This window comes from Sceloporus occidentalis, unplaced genomic scaffold (assembly GCF_023333645.1).
Source record: "Sceloporus occidentalis isolate IW3139 unplaced genomic scaffold, rSceOcc1.0.p SCAF_1, whole genome shotgun sequence".
NCBI classification, from domain to species: domain Eukaryota; kingdom Metazoa; phylum Chordata; class Lepidosauria; order Squamata; family Phrynosomatidae; genus Sceloporus; species Sceloporus occidentalis.
In genome coordinates, this window is record NW_028316981.1 from 314,546,498 (window position 1) to 314,565,921 (window position 19,424).

The following is a 19,424-nucleotide window of genomic DNA, read 5'->3' on the forward strand; positions in this document are numbered from 1 at the left end:
TCTTAATTTTAGGAAGTTCTTTAGGTGGACTCTCTTTTCTTGTAGATTGAATCCCCTGCTCCATGTCCTAGTCTCTGGAGCAGCAAAGACAAGCTTGCGCTTTCCTCCATTTGACATCCTTTCAAATATATGAATATTGCTATCATGTCCCCTCCTTAACCCTCTCTTCTCCAGGGTAAACATACCCAGCTCCCTAAGCCATGCTTCAGAGGGCTTGGTCATTTCCACACCTTTCATCATTTTGGTCCCCCTCCTCTGGACACACTCCAGTTTCTCAACATCCTTTAAGATGAGTGTTTATTTAAGACAGGGATGAACACAAGCAGTCCTCTATATATTGATAAATTCTGGGTCCCAGCATTCTTCATAACTGGCTATGCTAGTTGAGACTAGCATACTACACTGTATACTAGACTACTACACTGGCTGTGTATTAGCTACCGGGCACAGTATAAGGTGTTGGTTATTACCTATAAAGCTCTACATGGCCTGGGTCCAGCTTACCTGAGGGAACGCCTCCTCCCATACAATCCTTCCCGCACTCTCAGGTCCTCAGGGAAGAACCTACTACAGTCACAGAGAACTAGATTGGTAACTACTTCCCAGAGGGCGTTTTCTGCTACCACTCCAAAAATCTGGAATGATCTGCCGGATGAGATCCGCCAACTAACATCTTTTGAGGCCTTTAAGAAGGCAATAAAAACAGATCTCGTCTGGCGGGCCTTCCCAAATTGATCCCCTCATTTCACTCTCCACGTGCCTAAATTGTTCTCTTCGGACTGATTTGAATGCCTTTGATATTATTGTTTTCTCTTTTTATATGCTGTTATCTGCCTTGATCCAACACAGGGAGAGGTGGGTTATAAATAATAATAATAATAATTATTATTATTATTATTATTATTATTATTATTATTTGTTAACCCATATCTTAGAGGATGATTGAACTTTGCCCAACTCTGGTTAGGAAGAGAATAATTGCCCTGAAGCTGTTAGTAATTCAAACTAGAGGTATCTCATCGCTTCTCAGCCTTTTGGCTAAGATCAAGTGTAGTGTAATTTATGACTGGAAAACAATGCCCTAAAAAAATTTTTTAGGGGCCTCTGGGGCCACAAAAGCAGATTTTGTGGGCTTCATGCAACCCCCATATGGCTTTTTACCCATCCCTGATCCAGTACCAAGAAATTGTCCAAAAATATGGTGAAGTATTAATTAGGAGACAAAAACTATGGATATGAAGCCTATGCTATGCCATCCCTTTTTCTATGCCCCTGCCTCCCCTGTCCTTGCATGCTGCCCAGAGAGACTCACACTGTTAGGAATAAGCACTCCTTGTTCTTCTTATTAGACTTTATTATCATAACTGCTTATTATATTGCCCATTATGTTAATGAATTAGAACAACAGATCTAAAATATTTGTTGTGGAATAAAGCTCATTAGGCTCTGAGCAGAACTCCATGCGCACCAAGGGCTGAGGAGCTCAGTTGCAGGAATACTACCAATTAAGCCCTATATGAACACTCAATTAGATAGGAGGGCATGCTTGATTTACATTGCTTTATGGCTAAGGACGAGGAGGCATTTGGAAGCCAAGAGTAACACCCGCACGTCATCTTATCCTTACCCACTACTACTAATTCCATAGATCAGACCAAGAGGCAAAGTAATCGGAGACCAAGGTGATTCATATTGTCCAGCTGTAGCATCTTAACTAGAGCTGAGCACACATGGCATCAGGAAATTGGGCACTCCATTACTAAAATTCACAGGGACCTGCTGATATGTCCTTGAATAGGTATGTTTATTGAAAGGAATATATTGCATTTATGAGACAGAAAAAATAACTGAAGGATTAGAGTCCGCTACATGGACCCTTCTAACAAGGTGTGGCAGATCCATATCTGTTTCCCAATAACCTTCTCTAAAGGATGCTTGTGGACTGATGGCATTATCAGGCCATTACTTGATAAGGCAAATATTAAGAGTGAACTTTCTAAACAGATTCATTTCTTTTGCAAGTTTGTCTCTGGACAACTACATGTCTTTAGCTTAGTTATCAATATGTGCATCTACAGTGTAAAAATAATGCAATATGACACCACTTTAAGTGCTGTAGCTCAATTCTATGGATTTGTAGTTTTACAAGTGCTTTAGCCTTCTCTGCCAAAGAGTGTTGGTGCCTCACAAAACTACATATCTCTGGAATCTGTAGGATGAAGTGAAGAAAGTTGAAGTGGTATCAAACTGCATATACAATTGTTAAGGATAAGAGCAAAATGAAAATATGTGAATGGCTCTAAAATCTTCAGAGCACTGTGGTAGCAAAGAAGTGTGGACTAAATGAGAGAAACTCGGATATTTCTGAACACCTCCATACATAAAACATTTCCTTTGAAAAGGCTTCTCCTAAGTGTTGAGTTTTGCATGTTAGTGGTAATACACTGTATGGAAGGAAGAGTTATGTGTATACTTGAGATTTCCTTTCCAAGCTTCCAAGTAAGCCTAAAACCAGAAGGATTAGCAATAACTGTTTCCCAGCATAATTTCAGAAGCAATCTTCCATTCTGTATTTTGTCTTTCCTGGCTGCCTTCTCTGACCTCCTTCCCCCTCCCCTGAACTGGGACTGTAGTCAGTTTACAAAATTAAATGAACAACACTGTGGATAAAAACATACAAAAGATGGGTCATTAAAATCCAATTGAACTGTAACATTAAGAGACAATGTAAACTGTCCATTAAAGATAAAACAAGATTTTTAAAAAGCAGTTAAAAATCAATACACCACACCATGGAAAGCCCTTTCTTAAAAAGACATTGCAAAGCCATTGGATAAAAAAAAGTGTTTGCCTGTTGATGGGAAAACAAGAAGGGGGACAATCTAGCCTACCTAGGAAGGTAGTTCCAAAGCTTAAAAGCAGCCACTGTCATATGCTCACAATTTATGATAAAGCTTCAGAAAGATGCAATATGGTTCAGGAGGAAGAATAAATCATAAGGACACCATAGAAAGGCAACTTCATAGAATAGCGTAGGATGTGCAAAAGTCCAGATTTTACACACCATATCGAATTGGACCATAGGCACTTCATTTTTAATTATTTAAAGCAGTAATTTCCAAAGTGGACGGCACCATCCCTTGGGGGTAATGGAAACATCCATGGGCACAGTGAGGAAAAAGAGGGGCAGAAGGGGGGAACTTAGTCAAAGTATGGGGACTCAAGAAAAACAAGGTGAACCAGCAGCTATTAGGACCAAGAAGAGTACATGGCGGTGGTGGAGAAGTGGCAGCAAAATGGAGCTTTCACATTTGGCATCCTGCTTGAGTTCTGTGAGCTTTGCCAGGACTTGGATGGCAGGTTGGAGAGGTGATGTCCCCCCTGCCTTCTCTCATTCAATAGGTCTATGGAAGAGGTAGCAGAAGAAACAATGGTTGGGGAGGAATGACTTGAAGCTGTGTGAGGAAGGCACATCTACAGGAAAAGAGATTCCACCTCAACATTAGGAAGAACTTCCTGACAGTAAGGGCTGTTCGACAGTGGAACACACTCCCTCAGAGTGTAGTGGAGTCTCCTTCCTTGGAGGTATTTAAGCAGAGGCTAGATGGCCATCTATTGGGGATGCTTTGATTGGATAGCCGGCATGGCAGGGGGTTGGACTGGATGGCCTTTGCGGTCTCTTCCAACTCTATGATTCTATGATTCTATGATCTCTGGGGAAGCTGTCAATTCTTCACCTTTCTCATATTGAGAGTCCTACCTCACTGGGGAGAAAAGTGGGAAGCCAGCTGTGCTCCTCTCCAGCCCAGTAAAAAAGGATTAAGAGATCTTCCTCACTAGAGAGAATCTTCTCCCTTTGCAGGTGGTCACCTTGGGAGCAGCAACTGAGCAGAGGGTTGAGCAGTGACTGAGAAGCTTCTCACCCATGACATTTTCCATCTGGGAAATGAGAAATTGGAGAATGTGTGTGTGCCTCATAACTATAATAGTAGTAAAAGTTGGAAACTTTAATATCCTTGAATTTATCATTGAGATAGGTATCCATAGGTATTGGGGGGGTGCCATCCTACATAGGGGTTCCATTGCATAAATCTCTGCATGTTGAGTTATGTCACTGTGTTGGTTGTGGTTGTTGTTTTTATGGGTCCTCAGGTTTACTGTGACTTACAGTGACCCTATCATAGGCTTCTCTTGGGAGGATTTATTCAGACAAGGTTTGCCATTGTCTTCCTCTAAGGTTGAGAGAGCGTGTGACTAGGCCATGGTCACCCAGTGGGTTTCTATGGCTGAACAAGGATTTTAATCGTAATTTCTCGAAGTCCTAGTCCAACTCTCAAACCATTAGACCATGCAGGTTCAGTCATCTTGTCAACAATTAAGGGGAAGTTTGCCATGACATTCATCTTCAACTAAGAGAGTATAACTTCCCCAAGGTCACACATTGAGTTTTCATGGCTGGACATGATTCAAACTACGGTATCCCAGATTCTTAGTCCAACACTCAAACTACGACACCATACTGGCTCTCCACTGATTGTTCGCCATGATACTTATGTTGAATAGCAAAGTTGCACAACCTAATGTCCACCAAAATGTGCAACTGAATGGATAACTCAATATACATCCACATCTGTATCTTTTGCAAATATGCACATGCAAGCACCATGGCACAAATGTGCCCATTTGTTTCTGAAATCTGGAATTGAATGCAGATATTCTACACTGGAAAAAAAAAACTTGAGGGACATCTTTTGAAATTTGTTGATAGCTAAAGGATCAGAAAGAGTGGGAGAGCAAAGCTACTACATCTTGTTGATCCTTTAAAAAAAATGGATGGAAAATGGTCCATTATACTCAGAATGGTATGATATGGGTCTCACTGGCACATTCATTATCTGTTGCATTGGATGTTTTTGTTGTTCTTCTTATGGATTTGTTTCTCCAGGTGTGTGTGTGTCAAGGAATTTAGTCTAAAGTGTTGCACCCCAGAAAATTATTTTACTTCCAAGGGGAGCTGTTTCCTTGTGAAAGAGCCTATTGCAAGAAGTTGCTTTCAAAGTTCAGCCGAACTTCACTTCTGCAACAATGTCCTTAAGATCACAGCCTTAGTCACCTTCAGGACAGCAGGGAGGGGACTGTCTCCTAGAAGACTGAAAGGGTCGACCCATCATCTCTCCATCACTTTGGTACAGCTGCAGCACTGGGGGAGGGAGGGAGGAAGAAAGCTAATTATGACTGATAAATAGAGGGTTCCTGTTGTTAGCAATGTCATTGCGCTCACCTTTTTTCACAGTCCCCTCTTTCCAGCTGCGTAATTAATTAGTGCATGGGAAGTGCTTCGTTTTCCTTGATCTACAGGTTAACCTTGCACCTTCATGTGCTTGTCCCGGATTGTTAGCACAGGAGCCTTTGTCCCTTCTGTGTACCAAACAAAGTAGTTCAGGAGGCTACTCCATTGTCCGTCTATGGAAGAGATGCTGGGTGCCCAAATGGAGGATCCCAAATTGCATTTCATGGCCTTCTAGATATATTAACTATTTTTTATAAGTCACATTGCTGCCTCACAACCACAATGCAAGTGTCTGTGTTTAAGACTGGCATCCTGACACACTCTGCCACAGTTTTCCTCCCTCCCTCCCTCCCTCCCTCCCTCCCTCCCTTTCTTTCTCTCTCTAAGGCCTTGTCTGCACTGAAAAGGATACTGTGGGGGAAGCCTGGAGTATCCTGGCCCCACAGCTGCCCTGACTTGCCCCTGTTACCTGCCCCTTAATTCCCATGTCGGGGCAGTTGTCTGCACAGGCAACCCATTGAGATCACTGACATGTCTGCTGCTACATGTCACTCACTTCTGAGTGATGATGGCATGGCTGGGCACTTTGTTCTGATCCCAGTGCAAGTGACCTGTGGCACTGGCACATGTACCAGGCAGTTCAGAAGGACACACTCTGTCCTGCTCTCTGGTAGATGGACTCATTGGTACAGGAACGGAGCTCTCCAGATCTTCCTGGAAGATCAAGAGCGAAAAGTAAATTTTTAAAATGTGTTGTAAGGTTGTCATACTCCAGTTCTGGTGTGGAACAGTCAGGACATCATCTGGACTGCTCTCACCAAATCTGGGGTTTGGGCTGTGCATCATCTGAGCAGAATGGCATCAAAATGGGGGCAAATTGGCTTTTCAGCCTGTGCAGAAAAGGTCCTAGACTCTGAAAATAGAGGCTTCTTTTGCTGCATCCAAAAGGAATGTAAAAGGGGAAGAATTATCTGGAACATGGCAGATTTTCTAGAGAAGACTGGAGTTCCGAGATGTCATCTTGTGGGTGAATTATGATGGTATAAATCTGGTGTATGCAATTGCAACTCACTTTAAAAAAAATTGTTGCAGAGCTCAGAATTCACTACAAACTGTGCAATAACTTAAATAATTCCAAAATCCACCTTTTCTCAACTGCTCCCAACCCTGCCATTTCCTGGTCAGTGGGAAATAAGGAGAAGCAGCAAACAAGCATCCAGATATGGATGCAGAATGGTGACATTTTCTGAAGGAACTTCTAGAGGACCCCTTAAGGTGATCTGGATGTCTGCCACTGTGTCCAGCAATAGGAAAATAGCTGGACACTTGTCTGCTGTTCCCCCTTATCATCAGCAATCAGGAAATGGCCAGGCAACCAAAATGGTTGAAGGTCTGAAAACCATGCCCCTATGAGGAGCAGCTTAGGGACCTGGGTATGTTTAGCCTGAAGAAGAGGAAGTTAAGAGTTGGCATGATAGCCCTGTTTAAATATTTGAAGGGATGTCATATTGAGGATGTAGCAAGCTTGTTTTCTGCTGCTCCTGAGACTAAGGACCTTACTGCACAGGCTGTAGACACAGGACGAAAACAGTCCAAAAGGGGTTGGGAAGGGAACAGAATGAGTGGGGGACTCATTCTGAACAGATCTCAAAAATCGCTTCCTCTGGGATGGATTGGGAAGGGAAGGGAAGGTAATGGAATGGAATGGGGACTTCTGTATACAGTAAAATGCGTCCCCCACTCATTCCCCACTCGTTCTCATACCCTTTCGTTCTGTTCTCGTCCTGTGCCTGGAGCCCCTCTGTGGCACAGAGCAATGGATGCAAACTACAGAAAAAGAGATTCCACCTAAATGCTAGGAAGAACTTCCAGACAGTAAGAGCTCTTCAACAGTGGAATATGCTGCCTAGGAGTGTGGTGGAAATGCCTTCTTTTGGAAGTTTTTAAACAGAGGCCGGATGACCAACTGTCAGGAATGTGTAGTTTTGTATGGCAGAATGGGATTCTGGATGGCTCTTGGAGTCTCTTCCAGTTCCATGTTTCTCAGTTTAGAAGGATACAGCTGATTAAAAATAGAATTGGGAAAGTTTGGTCAGAAAGCTGTCATAGCTAGATCTCATAATTTTGTCTCCTGATGGAAGACCGCAACATTCATTTTATTCCAGAAATAATGTGGTAAAAGCACTGTGTCATCAAACGGCATCATTCAGGGAGGAGTTCTGGGCCTAAAATGTGAGGTACAAGTTTGTGATGGTTAAGGAGAGCTGGTAGGCAGAATATCAAGGCAGCTTCATTCCTTGTCCAGGGTTTCAGGGAATGTTTCTCTTATTTGAACAATCATCCCTTAAACTCATGAGCTGTAAGTTATATGGTGGGGCTTTAGGTAGATGGGATCCAAAGTTTGCAAAGTGGGGTTTTAATGTACAGGTTGTCAAAGAAATGAAAAATACAGGCCTGGAACTTTAATGAGATTCTCTTTCTATGAGGCTGAAAGTTAATGTCATTATATTGCTATACTTTGTTGTTTTGCTTCTCTCGCTTTGAAAAGCAAGGAATTTCAGGGGAGGAAAGATCTCCAGGCTATGCCCACAACCACTTCCCTGCCAAAGGAGACATCCCACATGAGATTCCTTTATCCCTCTCCTCCCTTCCCTTCTTCCAGAGAGCAAACAGCAAAGCCCTAGAAGGATATTAATGTGCAAATTAGTGCAACCTGACTTGCTCCAGATTGCTACTTAGAATTTGCATATTAATAAATGGGATTTCTATTTTTTTTTAAAAAAAATCTCTACTGACAGCATTTAGTGGATCAAGGAGGGCAGAGATTAGAAAGGGGAAATCAACATTTTAAAGTGTTTCCCTCCTAGTTCCGTTGGTTTCCTCCTCTGTCCTCAGTGATAGATTGTCATCTGCTCATGTGATGTTGATAAGTGCTGAGGCTGCACATATAGATAAACAGCACAAAGTGGTACTTTGAGCTAAATGAAACAGCTTTCCATGTTCTTTCAGACATAAGCCACTACGAGAAAGATCACCTGGAAAGTTCAGTAGGGGATTGGTGGTATTCTTTGGTCCAGTCTGCCAGTGAGTTTTCCTACATGGGCCTTGTTGAAATAAATGAGAGAAATATCAGTAAAATGTGATGGAATGATGTTTGTTTGGAGAGCAATATGAAAGCATCTTAGAGAGAGACAGAAATTGCTCCTGAATGAAGAACTTCAAGTCTCAGCCTGCATCTATACTGCACAATTAATGCAGTGCTTTAACTGCCATTGTTCAGTGCTATGGAATTCTGTGATTTGTAGTTTTGTGAGCTATTTAGCCTTCTCTGTCAGAGAGCTCTGGTGTCACAACAAACTATAAACCCCACGATTCCATAGAATGTAGCCATGACAGGTAAAGCAGTCTCAAATTGTGTTAATACTGCAGTGTGGCAGCAACCTCAGACCATAGCTGTCTCTTTTGTTCTTTTATAGAACTTTCAGAATCTCCCAGCCAGAATTGTCAAAAAATTGCAGCTGCAAGATTATGTTGTGTGCACACTCAGCCCTCTGGGCCTATTTCAGTCACAAGATGGCAAAGGGATATGCAACACTGCCTTCTGATGAGTAGGAGGCATAAGACCTCTGCATTAGCAAAGCCTGGTACAAACAGCATGATAGTTGGTAGAACAGAATCTCTCTCTTTCTCTGCAGCCATAGAAGCTTTGAGGACACAACAGCTGGTTCTCAATCAATACGAGACAATACAATAAAGTGGGAAAGTAGTGTGGCTGACCAGTGAGTTGGCTCTGGGTGAAGTGATGACTAGTTAACTGAAACATAGTTACTGGTGTGTGGGCAGTTTATGTTCCTATTCGTCTCCTAAGTATTGTCTCTGCTAGGAAAATGTTTTCTTGTGAAAGTTTAGAAGAACTGGTGGCTCTGCTTAGCAGATGCCTCCTCTTGGGAGTTTTGAAGAAGTGATGTCTCTGCTAGAACAGTGCCTCCTCTTGGAGGTTTTGTAGAAGTGATGTCTATGCTAGGAAGTTGCCTTCTCTTGAAAGTCTGAAAGAAATGGTATCTATGCTAGGAAGATTTCTTCTCTTGGAGTTTTTGAAGAAGTGATATCTGTCCTAGTGAAGATGGCCCTAGAACTTGGAGAAAAATCCAAATGTGCATTTCTTGTGCCATATCATCATCATCATCATCAGGCATGTGTTTGTCCAAGATGACCCCGTAATGCCCGATGATTCTAAAATTCCATGATGCTGTCCAGGCAAAAGTCTTCAGGGGTGCTTGTGATATGAAGAGTTCAGCCACATCAGCCAAAGCCAATCACACATAACAGTAGCATTAAAGATGTATTCCCTGTCTGAGTTAATTACTTGTCACATTTGTCTTGGTAGGACAGAACTGGCTGAGAGCCAGTGTGTGTGTGTGTGTTGGGAATCTTGCTCACCCACTCATACCTGCCTGCAAATACAGGGACTCTTGATCCCTGCTAGATTTGTCTTCCTGCTTTACCATTGTTTTTCTTTGTTTTAACAATGTTTTAACATTTCCATTCTTACCAGGATAGGTCGCATATTCATTTCTGCCCTGATAGAACAGTTTGTTCTTGCTGACATCATTGTGCATGTTGCAAACAGGTGCTGCTCATGAACAATTAAACTGAATAGATCCTACCTCACTGTGGATTTAACTCAAGTAATGATGGGCAGTAGGATCTGTGGCCTACGAAAGACAGGAGCTTCCATCTCAGGTTCTCTGGTCCTCAAGGCAAGGGGAGGAATCTGAGAGTGAGAAGACTGTCTTGAAAGGTGTGTGTATATCTATTCTCCTCACTTCTTAGACTTCGTGTTGTTGTTGTTGTCTGAATGGTGTATGCTCTACAACTGTGGTTGAAGTGAAGGTTGTGTTTGCAGGGGCCAGAATACTCTGGGGGCAGCCCAGGGAATTCTGATTCCAAAGCTGCTCCAACATCCTTTGTTATCTGGGTACACCAGAGCAACATAGAGTTGCTGTTCACATGCACATCCTTCTATGCCACCTGCCATCACCATCACTGGTATGAAACGCTCCCTCAGAGGCCATAAATGCAGCACTCTGTCTTGGTCACACAGCTGGACAGCTCTTTCTGACCTAAGAAAGAGTGACTCACGGCAGTGACAGTGGCAGCAGAAGACACAGAAGACTGGATTGTAAACTGCCACCTGCTGTCACTATGGTGGGCTCCTGATCTGGGAAGATCCAGAGCAAAAGGTGACTTTAAAAATCTGCATTAAAGGCAGCATACTGTGGGTTTGTTGCTGAACTGACTGTCTGCTGTCTGGATAGTTTGCACCAGAAGTGGGGACTGGGCCACTGTGTCACCTTGGAGATAGTGGGAAGGATGTGTTATTTGGCCTTTCTGGACATGGCTTTAGCATATCATAGAACTCATGTCCAAGTAATCTGTACTACTGTATTCTCCTTATATACACCTGCCTGAGTTTTTAGATCTGCTGAGGAGGCCCTTCTCTCTCACAGGTGTATCTGGTGGAAATATGGGAGATGGCATCCTTTGTGGCTGCTCCCAGGCTTTGGAGCTCCCTTCCTAGAGAGATTAGACAGGCAGAGGACTTTGGATGAAAGACTGCTCAGAGGTGTAGGGCCTTTCAGAATGTGCTGTATTGTTGATTTCTTTTTTAAAATTGTCATGCTTTTAACTGTCTTGAATGCTATTGTTGGTTGATTATATTTGTTTTTTGTATATTAATTTTGAGGCTATATCTGTTTTTATCTTTGTAGCCCTCCTGGAGTCCTGGAAAGAGTAAAAAGGTGGGGTATGGGATACAAATAAGCAAGAACAACATCAATAATAATGTCACTAGGGATTGCACCTTGCATCATCACTCTTGTAACATCACTAGGTCATACCGCATGTGACATCATAAGGGATTACCCCTAAATTTCAAATTCAGGCCTCAAAATCTCAGGTCCTGGGATGATCTTGACCTCCCAGTCTTACTGGTGTGACTCACTCTTGGTTGGTTACCCAGTTTCTTGGAGTCATTCTGGTGTAGTGCCATTGCTTCTTAGGCTGCATCTGCACTGCAGAAATAATCCAGGTTGACACCATGTTAACTGCCATGGCTCAGTGCTATGGAATTCTGGGAAATGTAGTTTTGTGAGACATTTAGCCTTCTGTCAGACAGCTCTGGTTCCACAACAAACTACAAATCCCAGAATCCCCTAGCATTGTCTCTTGACAGTTAACGTGGTGTCAACCTGGATCATTTCTGCAGTGATGCAGCCAATGTCATAAAAATACATTTTAGATTTCTTTTCTGTTCCCCTAACTGCAAAGCAGCATAATAATGCAGGAAGACCTCATAAGGATGTAAAGATTTTTTAATATTCAAAGAAATGCTGCTGATGCTATGCCTCAACATCAATAATTAAGCTTGGTTTGTGGTCCTGTGCTAGACCTCAGTGAACCTGAAAATAATATCCACTATACATTTCAACCACTCCCAATTTCAGCCACATCTGCTGTTCCATTTACTGTACATATTCGCTGTGCTTTGTACTTTGCCTCTGTGGTCAATGGCACCAAGGAATGGAGTCAGATTCAAGTTTCAGGCACCTTGAATTGCAATGCACTAGATGTAAGCTTATATCACAGAACAGCAATTTGATCAGTTTCTTCCAGCCTAAAGTGCATGACTGTTGTTGTTGGTTTTTTTAACTTAATGGTTGTCTCCCAGAAGTCCAGCACTGGTCAAAATATCTTAGTGTTTATGGTAGGTATGGAAAGAATATTCAAAAATATTTGGGGGAAAAAACCTGCTTTTTTTTTAAAGCATTCTTATGGAACAGGAACGAGATGCCAGAATTGTGGATGATATATTCATGAAAACTGAGCATTCCCTCCCAGCTTACAAATTCTTACATTCTCCTTGTGAGCATCCCAGAAGGGATATCAGTGGAGGAGAGACTCCTCTACAAGTTTAGTCCAAACTTTCGAGGAACTTTCCAAGACTCTGAACCTACTGAGATTGAAGGATAGCTCATTTAACATTTAGATTAAACCTGGAGTAGGTTCTTCAAACCATGGAAATGGAAGCAAACATTGATGATGGGTCAGGATGCTTGAGTAGATACGGCATTGCTCTTATCCCACAGGGTCAATGTTACAGTCTGTTCTCATTTTTAGATCAATGGATAGTGCCTTCTCAAATCACAGGGTAAAATCTTTTTATTGTTTTGCATATGTGTAAGTTCCCTTACCCATGCAGTTGTATTTAGGTTTGATTTTGATTTTAAAAAAAACATTGCATAATGTCTGTTTTCAGTTCATGATTGCATAAGTTGAGTTCAACATGTGTGACCATTCCACGTGTAGTTACACATTCTTGAATTTTACTTAACTGTTCATCAATGCCTTCAATGTCCCACTTGACTCAATGGGATTGCAGATATAGCCACTGTGACGTTCCTGTCACACAAGAGGACCATGGAGGAGGCACACTGCCAGATGAAGCCATTGGTTGTGCAATACTGGTATTTAGCAGAAGGGTGGACTAGTGCAACCATCACTTAACTACACGTGTGCAAATTTATGCCATGCCAGAATGATGCAGGATCTCTGCTGATATTCTGGGTCACAAAGGAGAGAGAATGAGGCCAACAGTGCTCCTCTGGTTGTTCACAGAGGGGGTTGGAATCATCAATTAATCTATTCTACTCCATGAATCTTCTAAACCCTAAGTGAGAAAGCTAGACTCATTGCCCTGACATCTCTAACCCAAGTATGAGAATAAATAACAAAGATGCAACATCTTCCCCCCACCCATTCCTCCTTCACCCACCCGCCTTCTCTACCAGCCCATTTATCACTTAGGGGACATAAATAATTGAAAAGAATAGTACATAAAATTAATTGCGGAAAACACAAGCTTTTAAATTCTCATCTGCATTTTCTTTAAAGCAAAAAAGAAACACAGCAAAAAAAGCAAATGAGGATCCCTAGGCACTCTATTTTTAAAAGATTTTTTTTTAGTTTGATTTTTTCCCCCCGTTTGGTAACATCTCTTCCAGCCAGGCTTCATACAGCTGCAAAAGTATTAGCTGCCCAAGCCTGCAACCCCATTCATCCTGCTGAGATGTTCTTATCCAGAGCCCGTAGATCTTTATCCTATGAAAACATTAATTGAATATTTATTGATGAACACTCCAGGGAAGGAAGGAGGAAGAAATGTATGCATGCAGGTCAGGCAAAGAAGGGTGGATGAGGAAATGGGGAATGATCCACCTAGAAGTACTGTACGCCTGAGAAATGCTTGCTGTTTTTCTGACTTTGGTGGGACTTTCTTCATAACCTCCTGGTAGATTATGCCCTTGGAGATCATGGCCAAAATCCAGTATGACCAGTAACAGAGAATAACGCCCCCCCCCCCCAGCATACTCATGGTGATTTGTTGTTGTTGCTATGTGCCTTCATGTTGACTCAGATTCATGAGTTCTTGGCAACCTTTCTTGGCAACCTTTGTTCACAGGGGGATTGCCATTGCCTTCCTCTAAAGCAGAGAGAGTGTGACTTGTCCAAAGTTACACAGTGGATTTCTATGGTTGTTCATGGATCTGAACCCTGGTCTCCCAGAGTCCCAATGCAATAAACAAACCATGATGCCATGAAAGCTCCCATCTCTGCTGGTTCTTGGGATCAAAGAATGTTATTTCTTTGCAAGGCCAAGCAGATGATGTCCATATTCTCCCCCACAGACAATTAACACATAAGGAATGGAGCTGCACCCGGACACTGTCCAGCTGCTCTTGCAACAGGAAAGCATTGCAGAAGGAGGTATTGGTCATGTCTTTACACAATGCTTCCAAAGTATTTCTCTTGATGAACACTAGTATATACCACTAACAAGATTTTTGCTTAATATAGTCAATTATACATCTTGTTAATTTTACTTTGTGATGCAATGAGCTAGAACAGAAAATAAAGTTACAAAGAGTTTTTTCTTCCTTTGGCGGGAGTGTCCCCACTTCAAACACATGCACAGCAGCTCAGTGCAAAAAATAGAAATAAAAATGGAATGGCTATTGTAGACTCACTGTTACAAGTGTATGTGTGTGAGGTAAGGACACAGTTCATTGCAGGTCATGTAATTCCTTCTGTTGCTAGTTACATGGCCAGTAATATGCAGCGCCATCAGAGGAATAAAACCCAACAGTCCAAAAAATAGGAGGGAAATGCAGAAGCAATATATGAGCAAGAAACCTGTTGGTTTTTTGCAGAACCATAATTCCCCTATGGATGTATTTGGATGGTTTTGCCTGTTGAGGAATGTCCTCATTCAGTTCAAATTTGCTGAAAAAGAAGTTGTGTACATGGACTTGCATGTTGTGAATGGATGTACAGACATAGTTTGCACATGGACATGCTTTGGGCTGTTACCCTTAGACCAGGGAGCTGTTGAAGTAACTGATTGCAACATTTATGGTCAAAGGGTGAGATATAATGTATTTAAACAAATACTCGGTATCACCAGGAACAGACTCTTGGTCCCAGCTTTTAACCATGAGATGTCAGGATGTGAGATGATGTGAAACTCTGACCTGGCAACCCTGGTCAGTATAGATAATGCTAAACTAGAAGGCACAGTAGTCTAACTTGATAACTGGGAAGCAATTTCCATTTCCATGTGTTTCCTCCATGGAAACAGAAGTCAGTGCTCTCCAGGAGCATCTTTGTCTATGCTGGAAATGCAGCAGTCTGATATCAGCAGGCTGAATCAGAGCAACTCTCCAAAATGAAGATGTGAGGGTGATGCATCCACAAGGAGCCTTCTAACCCCTTGCTTACAGCTTTTTTTTCTCTTTTTTTGCAAAAGCCAAAGAAGAATAACATCAGTGGCCTGGCAGAAATTGATTCTAAAGATGTGAGAGGATTATTTTAGAACTGAAGGCAGGGAGTCCCATCCCTGCTCTTAATGGAGCACGAAAATGGAAAGAAAGATGAGTTAATGGAACTGTGGTGGTTGGAGAGTTTGAAGCAAGAGGTTTCATTGGGATATCGATTGTTGTTGGGCTGGTTTCTGGTTTCTATTTTTATTTTATTTTATTTTATTTTATTGTGGCTATACTTAACCTAAATCCTGGGAGGAAAAAAGGTGTTCTCGGGGAGAGAGGGAGCATCCAACTCTGTGCCTTTCAAAATTGACTGTTTATCTTTCTTGTGAGACCCTAATTCTCATGGAGAGCGGTGGCAGTGATGGTGTAGTCCCCCACTTCTGAAAGCAGGTGAAGAAATTGTCATTTGTAGCAAAACAAAGTCAGCAAACCAAAGAGGTGACAAATGCACAAGTGGTTTTCTACCATGAAGAGACCTACTGTTCATAGAAACATAGAAACTTCCTGCTCACTGCAGGATCTCTAGCTAGAGCATACCCAGCATGGAACTGTCCAGCCTCTTTTCGGAAGATGCTCAGAGAAGGAGACCCCATTACATTCGTTCCATTGCCAAACCACTCTTACTGTCAAGAAGCTCCTTCTAATATTCAGTTGGAATATATTCTCCTGTAACTTAAAAACCATTAGATCTAGCCCCACCTTCTGGAGCATCAGAGAATGAGCTTGCTCCTTCTTCATTATGACATCCTTTCAAATATTTACACATGGCTCTTATGTCAGCCCTTAACCTTCTCTTTCCTGGGCTAAACTTTCCTAGGTTCCTAAGGTGCTCCTCATAGAGCATGGTTTCCAGATCTTTCACCATTTTGCTTGCCCTCCTCTGGACACGCTCCATTTTGTCAACATCCTTCTTGAACAGTGGTATCTAGAACTGGACACAATATTGTAGGTGAGGCTTCACCAAAGCAGAATAAAGTAGCACTAATAAATCCCTATACTTTTATTGATGCAGCTTAAAATCATACTGGCTTTTTTAGCTACTGCATCACACTGTTCACTCATGGTCAGCTTATGATCTACTAAAAACACCTAGATCCCTTTCTCATGTACTGATGTGAAGCCAGGTGACCCCCATCCTATATCTGTGCATTTAATTTTCATTGTCAGAGAGGTCTGGTGCCACAACAAACAAATCCAAGGATTCCATAACATCGGGTCATGACAGTTAAAGTGGTGTTAAACTGTATTATTTCTAATATAGATGAGACCTAGGACTCTGGGAGGCCTAGGACTCTGGGAGAGCAGGGTTCAATTCCCCCTCTTGGCTAGGGAAACCCAATGCATGACTTTGGACAAGTCTCACTGTCTCAGCCTTAGAAGAAGTCAATGGCAAATATCCTCAGAATGAATCTTGTGAAGAATACCCTAGCATATGGTCACCATAGGTTGGAGTTGGCTTTGAAGACACATAACAACAGCAAATGGACTATAACACACTCTTCATGTGTCCCCCTTCCACCAGAAATGAGATTCGACTTTTAATAGGCCTTAACAGTATACATTTCCTGGTTTTCCAACATATACATGGAAGACAAAATATCACACATTGTAATAGCTGTAGAGATGCAAACAGCTATAGTTCACCATGTATAGATTTTGCAAGCATTTTTCCAGACCAGGGTCAACAATCTCATTGTTCAGTAATATCAGGGGCTATGGACTTAGAACAAGAAGTGTGTCATGGAAGCTTGACTAACATATAGCTGAGAGAAATGTTATTTCCTAGTAAAATAATTATTAGCCTGAGTGAAATATTACCAGGAGACAGCTAAGAGGAAAGCTAGCAAACTTCAGCATTGAAAAGCAGGCTCATAAAAGCACAGGATAGGACTTTCATTTGGAATGACTTTTTCAATAAACTTTTAAAACAGGAAGATCTGAAGCTTAGTGGGGGTGATGTAACTCGCATCCAGAACTGAAGCACTTGCAAATGTTATTCATAGCCAGACCCCAACTGGATATAATCTTTGATAGTCAAATGATTTCCTAGCAGTTGCCTCATTCCTCATCTGCCTCCCTTTTGCATATTTCTAGGTGAGTGTTCACAATTTTGTCATGCATATGAGCTTTTTAAAATACACACACACACACACACACACACACACACACACACACATATATATCCATATCCAGAAACTGGAATACAGACATGCTACAGAATAATCTGTGTACTATGTTATGTGCACAGTGGTTACCTTTATCACTGGTTCATATTGGGGTCTGTATCCTCTTGTTAGTCCCAATTAGAGTAGACCCATTGTATCACATGTTATTTACCTACATGTTGACTCTCTATTCAATACAAAATTGTCATGATATTGTTTTGTGTAGAAAACAGCACTGAGAAAAGCTGTGTCCTGTGAAGGAAAGGATGCAATTGGGGATTGATTTTGCACAGAATTTGCGCAGCGTGGATTTGTGTATTTTCTGCAGAGGAAACAATCTTTTCTGTACAAAAAGGAATATTTACTGTTGTCTGCACATAAAATGTTATTTTCTGTGCAAAACAACCATCTGTGAATGTTGTGCCAAAGAAGGCCTGAAAGGTGAATAGGATTTGAGAACTCCATGGTTTTTTGTTTGTTTGTTTGTTTGTTTTTTGGATACGTTTTTACAGTGGGAAGAAAATTGCTAAAATTACTTGTTGCTTCCTTCAAGAGGCACATTAGTGAAGAGTTACATTCCTATAGCAATAGCAATAGCAAGTACATTTCTATACCGCTTATCAGTTCACTTAAGCACAGCTGTAAGCTAATTGCCCCCAGCAATCTGGATATTAATTTTAGCAACCTCAGAAGGATGCAAGCCTGAGTCAAGCTTGAGCCCTTTTGCTGGTCTTGAACTCGCAACCTTATGGTTTTAAGTGAGTGGCTGCAGTACAGGCATTTAACCACTATGCCACCCTAGAAGAGTGCAGATACAGTTGCATGATGCTACTCCCATCTTGCTTGAGTCATCCTTTAGGAAGCCAAACAACTCAAACCGAGAAGAACAATTGCTTTGATCAGGCCAGACATTGCCATCCATCAGTCCAATTGCAGCATGTGGGAGTCAAATGTATGCAGCTCTTTATTGTGACTCCACAGGTTGTTGCTGGACTTGGAGATGCTCCTGCAGGAAGTGACAAAAGGTTGCTTCCATCCTAGCCCCTAATTTGTGGTGTCAGAGTAACCCATTATCAAGGCAATTAAATTTAAAGAGACGGCAGTAAATGCTAGCATACAGAAGACATCAAGCATCATTAAAATGTAAATGGAAGTCAAGCTTAATGAGGGAAAGGGGGAACATTTACCCAGAATACTCTTCGGTTCCCTTTCCCCCTTCTTACTTCTTGCTGTGTCGGAGACTGGAGACATTATGTTGATAATTATCATGATGGTGATGATAAAGGAAACATTGTGAATGATTGTAACACTAAACATGCTTTGCAAGAGCTGGTAGCATCCTGGTTCTGCAGCTCTCTTCCATCAGAGAGCTAGTTGTCTTTGTAGGTGTTAGTTAAAAACATATCTATTTGTGAAGGCTTTTGAGAAGGAAGCATGTGTTTAATATGTCTCCTTTCAGCACTCATTTGTATCTCTTTTCTTTAACTTTGGCAGACGTTTTAATTTATAATTTTTGTTATTTGAATAATCTGCCTTTTTGGTGTACTGTAGTTTTTTGTGTAATGTGATATGTATAATGTATAGTGTGGTGTAGTGGTTTGAATGTTGGACTACAACTCTGGAGACCAGGGTTCAATTTCCTACGCAGCTGTGAAACCCACTGGGTGACCTTGGGCAAGTCACATTTTCTCAGCCTTGGGAAAAGAAAATGGCAAACCTCCTCTGAACAAATCTTGCCAAGAAACTCCCATGATAAGTGGCCTTAGGGTCACCATAACTCTGAAAGACCTTGAAGGTACACAGCAACAACAACAATATATAGTTTTAGATATTTGTAATTCTAAATATGTGTAAACTGTAATGTTGGAATTTGTGTTTCAGACATGTGTGTTTGCGCAGTTGTGGTTCTTGCTGTTTTTATTGTTCTTGTGCACCTTCAAGTTGACTCCAATTTACGAAGACGCTATACTGGAGTTGTTTTGCTAGGAATGATTCTGAGGTTTGCTGATGGAATTTTAAACAATTAGATATTTTTCTGAAAAAAATAAATTTAAATAGGATAATAAAATCATAATAAACCAACAT

The 19,424-nt window shown here is 41.6% G+C and overlaps 1 protein-coding gene and 1 pseudogene across 10 annotated transcripts in view; both read left to right on the forward strand.

Annotated features, from left to right (window-relative positions):
• The window catches only part of LOC149324235 (CUGBP Elav-like family member 4), a 942,387-nt gene that overhangs the window by 356,006 nt on the left and 566,957 nt on the right, over positions 1-19,424 (forward strand). The gene's annotated exons all lie outside the window — the stretch shown is intronic.
• Positions 1,019-1,147, forward strand: LOC149324236 (U2 spliceosomal RNA; annotated as a pseudogene).